The 13,386-nt window shown below is 45.7% G+C and overlaps 1 protein-coding gene across 2 annotated transcripts in view; it reads left to right on the forward strand.

The window, feature by feature from the left end:
* NEK3 (NIMA related kinase 3) overlaps positions 1-13,386 on the forward strand; it is a 1,322,970-nt gene that overhangs the window by 1,275,302 nt on the left and 34,282 nt on the right. The gene's annotated exons all lie outside the window — the stretch shown is intronic.

The following is a 13,386-nucleotide window of genomic DNA, read 5'->3' on the forward strand; positions in this document are numbered from 1 at the left end:
CCACAAAAACTGGGCTGTCGTTATTACAGACCAGTGGGTGCTAAACATTATATTAAAGGGTTACAAACTCAAATTCAAGCAACTCTTGAAAACCCTCAGACGTTCCAGGCATTCCACCAAACCAAAAAACAGAGGCATTGACCCAGATATAGTTGCTGTGTGCTCAGAGCTCAGTGGAACTGGTACCAGAACACTTAAAAGGAAGAGGATTTTACTCCAGACTCTTCCTGGCACCCAGAAAAAGAAGGCACTTGGCAGCCAATACTGGACCAGTTAAGACTCAACCAATTCCTACAGGTTCCAAAAATTCAAGATGCTGACCCTTCAAAAACTTCTGCCCATGATCTCTCCAAATGCTTTCATGTTTCCCCTGAATCTAAAAGATGCATATCTGCGTATTCCCATAAAGGAGTCACACAGAAGCTTCTTACACTTCACAGCGGGTACCAGGCACCATCAGTTTTGTGCTCTGCATTATGGCTTGTCTACTGCTCCCAGGGTCTTCACAAAGTGACTAGCCCCACTAATAACCTTCTACAGAACAAAACAGGTCCAATTTTATCCTTATTTGGATGACTGCCTTATCTGGGCAACAAACCTGAAAAAAAACTCAAATCGGACTTGCTCACTCAGAACCTTTTAACCTCCATGGGATTCACCAGCAGTGCACAGAAATATCAAACAGACCCCTCTGCCAAGATTGTGTTACTAGGGGCCTTACTGGATTCAGCTCTCCAAAATGCCTTTTACCCCCAGACAAGGTCTCCTTCCTTACCCTGTACTTCAAAAAAAAAAAAAAATCATGGTCAGGGATTTTCTCACAGCCAAGGGGAGTACCTTAGGGCCTTGGGTTACATGGCCTCTTGCATCCTCATGATTCCCCTGGCCAGACTGCACATTAGGAAACTACAATGATACCTAAGAATATGTGGTTCCAGCATTCACAGGCTCAGGAAGGAATTTGCCCAGGCTTGCTTCCTCAACTGGGGTCTCCCCTTCAGATTCACCCCTTAGGGACCAACTATGACAACAGATGCATCAGAAGTAGCCTGAGGGAGCCTACTTCCATTATCTCCAGACTTAGGGAAAGTGACTCCAAGACAGACACAAGCACAAAAATCTAAAAGAGCTTATGGCAGTCCAAATGGCCTGATAGCCTTTCAAGAGAAATGGAAGCCAGGAGTAGTAGTAGTAGTGAAGACAGACAATACCACAGTTATGCGGTAAATAAACAATTGCTGCCAAGCAGTATATGTTTGGTAGACAGCACACTCCCTAGGATTACATCTCATGGCACAGTACCTGCCCGGGTGTACACCACCAGTTAAAAGATCACCTCAGCAGAAGCCTATCAGACCTGTACGAGTGGTGATTGCATTGGGAAGTATTTTTCAGTTTAGCCAAAAAGTAGGATGTGCCACTTATAGACCTTTTCTCCACCAAAGAAAATGCTCATTTGAAAAAGTTTTGCTCCAGAGGCAAAATGAAGTCAGCCTGGAAGACAGATGCCTTCCCTTTTTCTTGGAAAGGTGTCTACCAATACCTCTGCTCCCCAGAGTATTGCTAAAGGTAAGAGAAGAGGGCCAAGAATAAAACTAATATCCTCATACTGGCCCAGGTAGCACTAGTACCTTCTTCTACTCAGCCTAACCAGCGCATAAGCATGGCAGCTGCCACAGAGAATGGACCTGTTGACTCAGGATCAGGGCAAAACTGTACACCTCAACCTGCAAACCCTCAAATTGGCAGCATGAAGGATACTTTAACTCCATGGAAGGATCCTCTCCTCAACAAGCAGGCCATGATATTTATAAGAGGCCAGAAGACATAGCACAAGGAAATCTTAACTTTGCCAAATAGAAAAGTTTCTCCCTTTGATGTGGGCAGAATGCACAAAATCCTTGTCTTGCCAAGATTTCTGTCATTCTGGCCTATTTGCCAGCCTTTTTGACAATGTATCTTTTTCTCCTCCATAAAAATTCATGCTTCAGCTATTTCAGCCTACATACTTGCTCAGCCTCCCATCTTTTCTCACCCCCTCATAAAACAATTTCTGAGAGAGGTAGTTCACATCAGGCCACCCAGAATGCCTCCTGTCCCACCCTGCAAGCTAGAATGGTGGAAGGGTAAGTTTTTCCAAGTTGAAACTGAGGTTGCAGGGTGGGACAGGTTGGGAGAGTTGAAATTTTTTGACTTGGAAGACTGCCTTCTTGTTAGCTATCACCTCTGCTAGAAGGGTTTCTGAGCTTCAGGCCCTCACATCTGTGGACCCATTCCTCATCTTCCACCCAGACAGAGTCTCAGTCAGGACTAATCCCACTTTTATGCCCAGGGTTGTGATAGAGACCTTAAATCAAGCCATATGTTTGCCTATTTTCTTCAACAACCCCCAAAACAAGGGGAAAGGATACCCCATTCCTTGCATGTACATAGGCAACTCCATTACTACTTAAAACCAGGCTATCAGAAGATCAGAACAACTGTTTGTGGCCTTCGCCACTTGCTCTGAGGGGAAACTGGTTTATAAGCAAATTTTCTCTAAATGAATCTCCCATTGCATTTCCTTCTGTTACAGCCATCATGGTAAGAAACTCCCTGATTCTGTGAGGAGACATTACACCAGGGCTACTGCTGCCTCTTCTGCCTTTATTAAAGGGGTACCAACAAAAGACATTTTGTAGGCTGGAACTTGGTCTTCAGTGCACATCTTTAACAAACATTACCACCTTTCAGCCTTCTCCAAGTTGAGAGCAGGGCGTCTTCGTCTGTCCATAATCATCTATCTTCCCTTCCTTTCAGCTTTGGGAATCATCACACAGGTTAGGACTGCAACAGTGAAATATGAAGAACATAGTGCAGTTGTGTATACTTACAATAAATGTAAAAGTTTGAGTGTATTCACTATTGCAGTATTTTTTCTTTTCCACCCTCCTTCCCCCCCCTACCCTACAGGCTAGGGTGGGGCAGTTTTCTTCTCAGTCAGGTTAACCCTCTTTCTAGCTTTCCTTTCCTTTTCCTGGGCTTTAGGGGGCTCCTATCTGTATGGGGAAGAAAAGTACTGAGGTCACGGTGCCGACCGACTCCCCTTATGCCCAAGTGTAGTGATGTTGAATAGGGTGTCAACCAGCTCCTGGAGGAGGAATTTTTTCTCTGGTAGTTGGGCTGGCCAAGGGCTTTAACAGCAGGAAATCCTACAAGTTAGGACTGCAACAGTAAATACGCTCAACATCTACATTTATGGTAAGTGTACACAACTGTACTTTTCATGTAGTGCTAATTTATGATCCGGTGTGTTTTCCGTCCATCCTCAAGGAATTGGGTCTTTGGATCCAACTTCAGCCACTCTTAGACTTTGGTTTCAAGGCTTGGGCTCCTCCCTTTATCTGTAACCTCCTTTTGTACCAGATCTCATTTGATATTCATATGCTTTGGACACAAATCTCTAGGCTCAGTATTTAAGTGTCAGTTAAGTGCCTTTTTCATCTTTCTTTTTCCTTTTTGGGACAATATTTTCTTACCTTTCTACTCTCTGTTACTGTTTGACTTTCATTATACCTACCCTACTTATATAAAAAATCTTCTATCAGTTCTTGCGGCTTCTTTGGCATAGTTTCTTGTCTTATTAGTTGTAATAATGGATTTGTTTCTGCTTGCAGTGTAGGATGTTTCTATAGTTACAAATAGTATTGTTCCTTATTGTTATCGTTACTTTCTTGTGTCTGTTTTTTTTGGAGTTTGTCTTCAAGATGGTGGAGAAACCCTCTGGTTTCAAAAATGTATTTCTTTTGGGCAACAAATCTGTGTTCAGGTTGCACACACAGACACACACACACACAGACACACACAGACACACACAGACACACACACACACACACACACACACACACACACACACACACACACACACACACACACACACACACACACACACACACACACACACACACACACACAGCTTAGGGGCATCTAACCTGGACAAGGGCAGTTCCGTTTATGCCTCATTCTTAGCCATGGCTATTACTGATCAAAGAAACACATTAGTGCTTAAGGGCCTTCTGCCTTCCACAGTGGCGGGAGAAGTTCCCCTTCACAGTCTTCATCTTATTCCTCCCTGGCACCAAGAAAGTTTCAGATGAGTAAAGGGGAAAAGCAAGAGACCAGAAACAAATGGAAAAATAAGGAGTCTAGAAAGCTCTCTGGAATGCTCAAGTCCCTCTGGCCTAGCACTGAAGATTCAGAAACTGTCAGGTAAGCTCCGGCCCGAGGTCAAAATTAGTTCATCCACTTCTCCATTCCAAGAGTCTTTGTTCTGTCCGGAATTTGTAAGCCATAGGCTCAGATCACCCTTCCTACAGGAAAGGTCCTTTCACAGAATATCAACTCCCTTGTCCATGACAACATCCTTTAAGTCAGTGTGGTCCTCCATGAGTCTCTCAGAAGCAGGCTTACACAGAATGAGGAAGGCATTCTTGAGGACCCAGATCCAGTTGAGGTTCTCCTATCTCTGACCCTGTTGGAGGCACAGGGCTTGCCTCTTCTTCCTCTCTGATTGTGGCTCCTTTGTGATCTGACCTTTGTCATTGGGGCGTTTGGATCCAAGAGTATCCCAGGGTTTGTCTGTGTCAGAACCAAAGGTTTGGACTTTGTTGACGCCAGTCATTTCTCTGACCAAGCTGACTCCGTGTCTTGGACCTCAACTAGTCTCAGAGCCAGGTTGTAGGGAGCTGGCACAGCAGGATTGGGACAGACTCCAAAACTGTTATAGTCATGCCTTCCTTTCAGCACTTTGGCCCTGGATATCTCAGCACAATTGTTGCCCTCAGAGCCAAGTTGGATAAGTTCAGTGCCAACCTTTGGCAGGATTCGTTAGATCCTACATGGGTGGCATTAGGACCTGTCTTGTCTTCAGCCTTCAATGCCTTTGAGAGAGTGCTTTCTCCATTTAGAGAACAGGCTCTGATCTGCCCATGGAGTTCTTCAGGTCCTTGTCCCTCACATTTTGTCACGTCAGAGCAAGAAGCCTCTCAGAGTCTTGAGGGATTTTATGTTGTGGACTGTCCATCTACTACCAAGTCTTCTCCAGAGCATCTCGCTGAAGAGTGTTACTAAAAGCCCAAGGAGGCATGTGGACTTCCTGCAGGAGTCTGTTTCATAAGATACTGACTTCAGTGAAGGGGAGGGATCCCCAGGTCCTCCTTAAAGATGTCTCCTTTGTCAAGATCTTTGAGTTTCTTGGACAGAAAGGGGGTGGTCTCCCAGCTCCCCCTTCCAAGAAGAATCTGTATTCTTTAAGGCTTTTGGGGCTGGCCCATTTACATCTTTGGTAGTCCTTCCACTGACCTGGTTTCAAGGTGGGCATTGAAGGAATCAAACATAGTTGAACTCATTCCCTAAAAATGCAATAACATTTTAGTGTCCCATAAACACCGACCTTTTTGAAGCAAGGATCTCATGGTTGATTCTGTGGCGGTGACAGCGGCCACCAAGAAGGAGCTCACTGAGAAGAGCTCTACTGTCCATCCCCTAACAGGCAGTACAGGGAGCTGGTAAGTAGGTTTATGCATCAGCATTCTTTCATGTCAGGACGCTGAACTATCTGGCACGTTACATATTTTCTGAGGGATTTGGCTAAGGAGCTATACAAATCACTCCCTGGGTACTTATCTTTGGAGGATAAGAAAGCTGTTATCACACAGTTGGCCACCTACAAACCCCGTCAAATGTATCTATGCACCTCATCTCAAATCCGACTGATGGCACATCAAAACCAGTAGGCATCAGAATAGCTGTTGCTGGATACATCTCTGCAACTTTGCAGAACACTTCAAGACATTCTTTATTAATGCCCCTTGTGATGGGACCACTTTGGGCCTAAAATTAGAGGCACGGTCTAAAAGTGTGCAAGAGGGCAAGAACTTGTCTGCCTTTGGAATACACTTTTCTAACCCCCCCCAACGGACCTTCTCTAGAAATCAGAAGAATGGGAAAATCTGTGATTCCACAAGTCCTATGGTTTTGGTCTGGATGCTTCTAGCAATAAAACCCCCAGGGGCAGAGGGGAAATGATCAGGGTGGACATTGCCCGCATGGCAGAGGTGGAATACAGAATCAAGGCTTTCAGGGTTCCTTCTCTGGCAGACTTTTTAGCACTCCTGAATGGTTGCCTGACTGGCACACTCTGGGCACAGTCGGTTGGGGGCACTTATCTGTGCACCCTATGGCCGGATGTTTCTCAACCAGCATTCATGGGTGCAAAGAATAACAAATGCTATATGATTCCCTTTCTTTGCCATCTTCCTTGTTCAAGAAAACGTCCAGATGTCCCACCCACACAGTGGAAGGCAACAGCACATGAAATAAAAAAGCTGCTTGACAAATGAGTCATACAGGAGGTCCCGTGAGACTAACATGGTTCTAGAGTGTACTTAAGGTTTTTCTTAGTGCCAAAGAAAAATGGTGACCTCAGGCCCATTCTGGACTTCAGTCACTTGAACCACTATGCAAAGTAGAAGATGTTCCATATGGTCATATTTCAGTACATCCTACCATTGTTGAGGAAGGACAATTCAGTGATGTCATTCTATTCTTACTGTAGGATCCTCTGCCTCCAGTGACCTGAATGTCCGGCTCCTATGCAAAAGCTTAAGTCTGGTTGCTGTCAGGTGCATGGAATGTCACACACAGGGCCATAAGCCACGGGCCTCAAATGTGACGTCTGCACTCACAGACCTCAGAACTTGTCTGCCACAGTTGAACGTCAGCTTGATCATTCTGCACTTTAGAAGACACTTTCAGATAAGTACCCCATTGGGGAATTTTTTTTTTCTCTTGAGCTTTGGTTGCTGCTGTAGCTCCCTTTTTAAATAGCCGATGTCAACTAGAAAGGGGAAATATAAGTGTGGCCGCTAGATTCCACACAAGGACTTGCATGAACTCTGTTCTGCTTAGGCCAGTCCCTCGACCGTACGACCTGTAGCATTTGCCAATTGTTCGTACCTAAAACTCTTCGCACTCATTTGGCAGCCCTAAAACTCTACCTCGAAAATCAATGACTAAAACATTTAGCCCCAGGTATAGAACCAGAGTCGGCCATCGTGGTGGAGCCTCCTAAAAAGAAGGCCAAGGTTGTAAGGCCTATTGTCTCTGCCCCTCCAATGTCGGATGTCCCACCAGCTACCAATCTAGGGGCTGAGGGATGTCCGGAAGAACTGGCGATTTCAGTGGGTACCTTTCTGGAGGCCGCATTACAGTCTCTGGTTGGAACGTCCACAGAGGTCAGTCCGACATTGCCTTCGGCTGATGTTGAGGAAGAACCAAGCTTCACCAGATGCCTGCCCATGGCTCTGGAAATGGACTCTTCTCCCATAGGCCAGACGTCCAGTCCTAGGCCTACTCCTCCACAAGCTACCACTAATACTACTCCTCTTAAGAGGAAACAAAAAGCTAAACAGTTGTCTGTCCCGACTGAAGACCAACCAAATTGGCAAACATTTTCACAGTCTTTGGTACAGGTCTTCATGGCTCTTAGGCCCACAGCCTCTACTGCTCTTCCTTTGCCTGTTCTCAGCCCCAGGCCAGCTTCAGCATATTCCATTCCCCCTACTCAAACTCAGGAAGAAGACTCCTCTTCTTCCTCTTCAGATGAATCTCTGACATACACATCCCAGTTAGCTTCCCCTCTGGACTATTACTCCAAAGACGAGGACTCCCCCCCCCCCCCCCGAAAATTTTCTTTTGGGGAAACAATTTGAAAAATGAGGGAGTATTTCAAGTGGGATGCCACACAGATGACTGAGGTTCAAAAGAAGTACTTTGAATTGCTTCAGGTAGTTACCCTCCCCCTCTGCTATTCCACCTGTTATCCCAGCTTACCTGTATGCATTTACCTCAGCCTTCAAAACCCCCAAATCACAGCCCCCAGCTCCCAAAAGACCTAAAAGGTTTTACAAGGTCCCTGATGACCACAAGTACCTCATTAAGCCACCTATGGCAGGTCCTGTAGTCATTGCTGTGGCCCCATATAAACAATCCAGGCAAATATCTTCCTCCTCCCTTCTGCCATCAGACAAGGACAGCAAGGTCATGGACAGTTTGGGGAAAAAGATTTACACATCTTCCATGCTGGCCTTCAGGGCAATCAATTATTAGACCCACTTGGTCAAACATGCCCTAGACTTGGTTTCTCAGGCAACTTCTTTGCTTTCTTCCATGCCTGATTATCCTAACAAAACATAGGTAGCATCTAAGCTGTCTTTAGCATCACAGGTTGCCAGACACTCTATAAAGTGCAGCAATGATGCTGCTGCGGCTTCTGCTAGGTCTGCAGCCTTAGCCTCTGTGCTGCGCAGGTATTCCTGGCTCAGGCTTCAGCCCCTCCCTGAGGACTTTAAAAGCAAAATCTTAGATGCACCACTGGACAACAAATTCCTGTTTGGCAAACAGTCTGCAGAATTGTTCAAAAGCCTCCAGGAAAAAAGCAAAGAACTTCAGGACCTCAGACATTTATTGGTCTCACCCATCCCCAAGTTTTACAGAAACTACCCTGCCAAGGTCACCTTTGTCAGGAGGGCTTCAGCCCCATCCTCCTCCTCCTCCTCTAGGCACAGGAAAGGATCTAGAAAGGTACCTTCTCCAAGGGCAACCCCTTCTCAACTCACCCCAAGGCAGCCCTTTCCAGATAGAAACAACAATATGTGACTGCCTAAGTCACCTTCTTCTTTTCTCATGCCTCTCTCACTGTCTACCCATCTAGAAAAGTCACCTCAGACTGCTGCGTATTAGCAATAGTGGAAAAAGGGTACTTTATGGCCTAGCAGGAAAAGCCCCTACCACAAGGCATTCCCTTACCCGCCCAAACACCAGATATTTCGAATTCAACAGATCTTTCAAGATCTACTCGCACAAGGGACCATAGAAAGGGTCCCCTCAGGCCAAGAAGGTCAGTGGTTCTACTCCAAACTCTTCCTAGTACCAAAAAAGGATGGCCGTTGGAGGCCCATCCTGGATTTGTTCTACCTAAGCCCTTTTCTGAAGGTCCCTTCATTCAGAATGTTATTCCTTCAAACCCTTCTTCCACTATTGCCACCCAAGGTGTACATGGCCACTTTGGACCTGAAAGAGGCATACCTCCACATACCCATTCATCTAAACTACAGAAAGTTTTTATATTTTGCTGGACCCTCTTCACACTTTCAGTTTACTGCCTTGCCCTTTGGTTTATCTACTGCACCAAGGTCTTCACAAAGTGTCTAGCCCCAGCAGTAGCCTACTGCAGAACAAAAGGCATACAGATTTACTCCTACCTGGATGACCTCCTCATTCTAGCAGAAGAGGAAAGTACTCTCAGGAACGACTTACTATCCACTATGCTACTTCAGACCTTGGGGTTCACCCTCAACCTGATAAAGGGCTCCCTCGACCCATCCCCAGACAAAACCTTCCTGGGCTACAGGATAAGAACAGACTTGATGAAGGCTTTTCTTCCTCAGGACAAACTCAACTCCTAGCCAACTACTTCCATGAGCTCCTCCCGGTCAGCCACATCTCGGCCAGGCAATTCCTTCACTTCTATGCCTTGTGGCAGCTACACTCCCTTTGCTACCCCTAAGCCAGGCTGCATATGAGAAAGTTCCAGTGGTACCTGAAAAATGTCTGGTCACAACATAGCCACCCTCTGGACTTCCTGGTACCATTCCTACCCTGCCTGAAGACGGAATTGAGGTGCTGGATCCAACAAGTGAGCCAGAACCCGGCCTACCCCTGCAACCCACGAAACCAGTGCAATGTACGCACACAGATACTTCAGACCTAGGGTAGGGAGCCACTATGAACGGCCTCAAGGTGCAGGCTCAGTGGGAACTTTCCCTCAAGAAAAAACATATCAATGTAAGGGAGATGACTGCTCTCCTTCTAGCTCTACAGACCTTCCTTCGTCTAATGCAGGCAGACTCCCTCCAAATTTTCACAGACAATGCAACTGTGATGTGTACATCAACAAACGGGGGAGACGAGGTCTTACTCTGCAGGCTTGCAATACAGGCATGGGAGTTAGCCACTCAGTACAGTATCACACTGCAGGTGGTCTACATTCCATCCCAGGACAACCATCAGGTGGTTGTCCTCAGCAGATCATTCTCTCAACATCACAAGTGGATGTTACACAGAGATGTGTTCTTAGATATTGTCCACCTAGGGGGCACATCAAGATAGACCTGTTTGCCTCCCCCCAGAACAGACAATTGCAGTTATTCTGCTCCTGGGACTCGTCCCCACTAGCCTGGTGAGTGGATGTCTTCTCGATTTCCTGGAAGGGACTGTTCCTTTATGCCTTCCCTCCCTTTTCACTCATTCAGAAAGTCTTTCTAAAAATCCAGAAGGACAAGCCAAAACTCTTGCTGGTGACTCCCTATTGGCCAAGGCAGCATTAGTTCCCCCTTCTTCTATCTCTTGCCAGGGGTGATCACCGCAAGTTGCCTCAGAAGGTGGACCTGCTCACACAACAGAAGGGATCTCTCATTCATCCACACCTGGATATGATATGCCTAACCCTGTGGATAATAAAGTCCTGATCCCCTTCAGACAGTGGTACTCAGAGGGCGTGCTATCCATCCTGCAGGAGGCGAGGAAACCCACTACCAGGAGATCCTGTGTTTCGAAATGGAAAAGGTTCTCCAATTGGTGTCTCCAAAGGCAGATAGATCCCTTCCAAGCGGATGTTCCACTAGTCCAAGCCTGTGTGTTTGAGGTTCTAAAATCAGAACTTTCATACTTTTCAATGAAAGTTCACTTATCTGCCATTTCAGCCTGCTTACCTATGGAACCACCCCTTCTTTCTAGGATGGAAGTCAAACTTTTCCTGAAAGGGGTTCTGCACATCAGACCACCAAGAAAACCTATTCCTCTCCTTGGGACTTGAACTACATACTAGAGAAACTCACCATTGTCCACTTTGAACCAGCAAGCTCTGTTCTCTTCAGATGTGTTCCTGGAAGACTGTCTTATTAATAGCCCTTACTTCAGCCAGAAGGGTTTCTGAACTACAAGCACTCATGGCATCCCCACCCTACACAGTCTGTCACTTCCAGTTCAGAGCCCTGCCCTTTAGTTTCACTGCAGCTGCCTGAGTTTTCATCAGATGCACAGCAGTGGCTGCAGCTTTTCTCAGACTGAAGATGTTCTCAGTGTTCTCATACTTGGATAACTGGCTTGTAATTGCTTCCAGCAAAGATCTTATTCAAGCCAGGGACTCCTTGTGCCACCTTTGTCCCCAGTTAGATATAAGTCAGTGTGGCCAAATCAATTTTAAATCAATTCAGATTCGAACATTATAAAAACATACATCTGGAGCATTCCTCCCCAGGCCTCCACTGAAAATTGGCTTTGTTCCAAGTCAGACTTTCCCAGTAAACAAATGTTAAGTAAATAAAATGGTAGAGTTCACCAGAGCTCACCTTTATATCAAGTTACAGATACTCAGATTTCCAAGATCAGTAATTCTCACCCTTCAGCATCATGCAATGGTTGTACTCTCACAACACAGAAACCACCAACAAGATCTGTTCTATGCCTTTTTTGGCTCAATGGCAGCCTCTACCACCTTAGTGCTCCTGGACAGATTTTACATTAGTGTGTTACACTGGACCCTTGAAGTTCAGTGGTCAGTGAGATACCAACCCATGAGCTTTCCGGTGTCCCTTACTCAGATTTGCAGGAACCATATCCAGTGGTGGTTAGACTCTCTAATAGTGTCTCAGAGTTGACAGTTTCTTCTCCCTTCTCTCCACTGACACTTCCCAACTGGAGTGAGGGGCCCATTTATTGGGAAAGATGGTCCAAGGCACATGTTCTCTCTCAGGAGCCAGTCTTTGTGTCAAAAGGTTATGAGGGTTTGGCAGTGTGTAATATCTTCCCACTGCTTTCTGATACCAGTGCACATACCAGAAAAGTCCAGTGTATTGGCGGACACGTTGATCAGGTCTATTCTTTTACCTCACACAAGTGGTCCCTCAGCACAGTAGTAACAGAATAGGTCTTCAGCCACTGGGGCTGACCGACGTCCTGCTCCAGAACCAAATGCAGTAGGTACTTTGCTCTGATCCTGCAAGTGGGGGAGTCCCCGAGAAATACTGTAGTCCATACATGTCTAACCCAGTCTCCTTTATGCTTATCCACCTACACCCCTCATACCAGAGTTTCTGCAGAAAGATATGTAGAGCAAGGCTTCAGTGATCTTCATTGCTCCTTTTTGGTCTTGACAGGTGTGATTTTCCTTCCTATGATCGATCTCATCTGACTTGCCCTCCGTAGGTGCTGAACTTTGTTCCAGATCTTCTCTCTCACCCGTCTGGGATGCCTCACCAAGACATCAAGGCCTTCAAGTTAGTCTCATGGTCTCCCCAGTTTCTATGATAGTCAGCTAATTTAGTATTTCATCTCTGGTAGTACATAAATTGACTTCCTCACAAAAACCCTCAACCAGGAAATGTTTACAAGAGCAAATGGACGCGATTTTTGATTTGGGCTTTCAGTAGAAATATAGATTCCTTTTTCTTCTCCTCTTCTGGCTATTTTTCATTTCTTGGCCAGCCTTTTTCATGATGGAGTGAGTTACTCTGCCATTAAAGTCCAGTTGGCAGCCATCTTCAGCTTTTACATTGGTGAAAATGAATCACCAGTTGCTTCTTTGAAGTTGTCTAAGGCCTTTTTAAGGGGGCACCTTCCTTCTCCAACCTCCTGTCAGTGATCCTGTCCCTCCTTGGGATATTAGCATCCCTCTTTAAGCTTTGACGAGGCCTCCATTTGAACCTGTACTCACAGGTGTGTTGAAATATCTATGCTGGAAAACTTTGTTCCTTGTGACAGTCATTTCTGCACAGATAGTTTTGGATCTTCACACCCTTTCTTGTAAAGCCCTTTATCATCTAGTTTTCTACAAGGATAGAATGGCATTGACAACAAACCACTGTAGTCTCCCTAAAGTGGCATAGGAACGTACTGTGCTAACTGCCCTTGTGAGCCTTTTTAAGCCTAGCCAATTTCTCTTTTAAAGGTGAGAATCAAACACTGTACCTTGAGATGTTCTTCCATATCACTGTTACAGTATTCATCATCTCTGGGATCTCCTGCCAAGGATAACTCAATGTCTAGCCAGTATACCAAAGCCTTTATTACCTAGGGAGCATTGTACACCAGACATGTCCTCCCCATGCAAGCATAGGGCATAGAGGTGACGCACGTACACTCCTAACTAAGAACTTCATTGCCACCAGTCTGAATGCCATCATTGTGTTAGTCTGAACACTCTTCAGTTTGCTGGTTATACCGTGCCTACGTCTTTCAGATAAGTACTCTGTTGTTTTTTTTTCTTTTTCTTATATTGTTCAGTGG

The sequence above is a fragment of the Protopterus annectens genome, chromosome 5.part0 (assembly GCF_019279795.1).
Source record: "Protopterus annectens isolate FY-2018-M chromosome 5.part0, PAN1.0, whole genome shotgun sequence".
Taxonomy (NCBI): Eukaryota; Metazoa; Chordata; order Ceratodontiformes; family Protopteridae; genus Protopterus; species Protopterus annectens.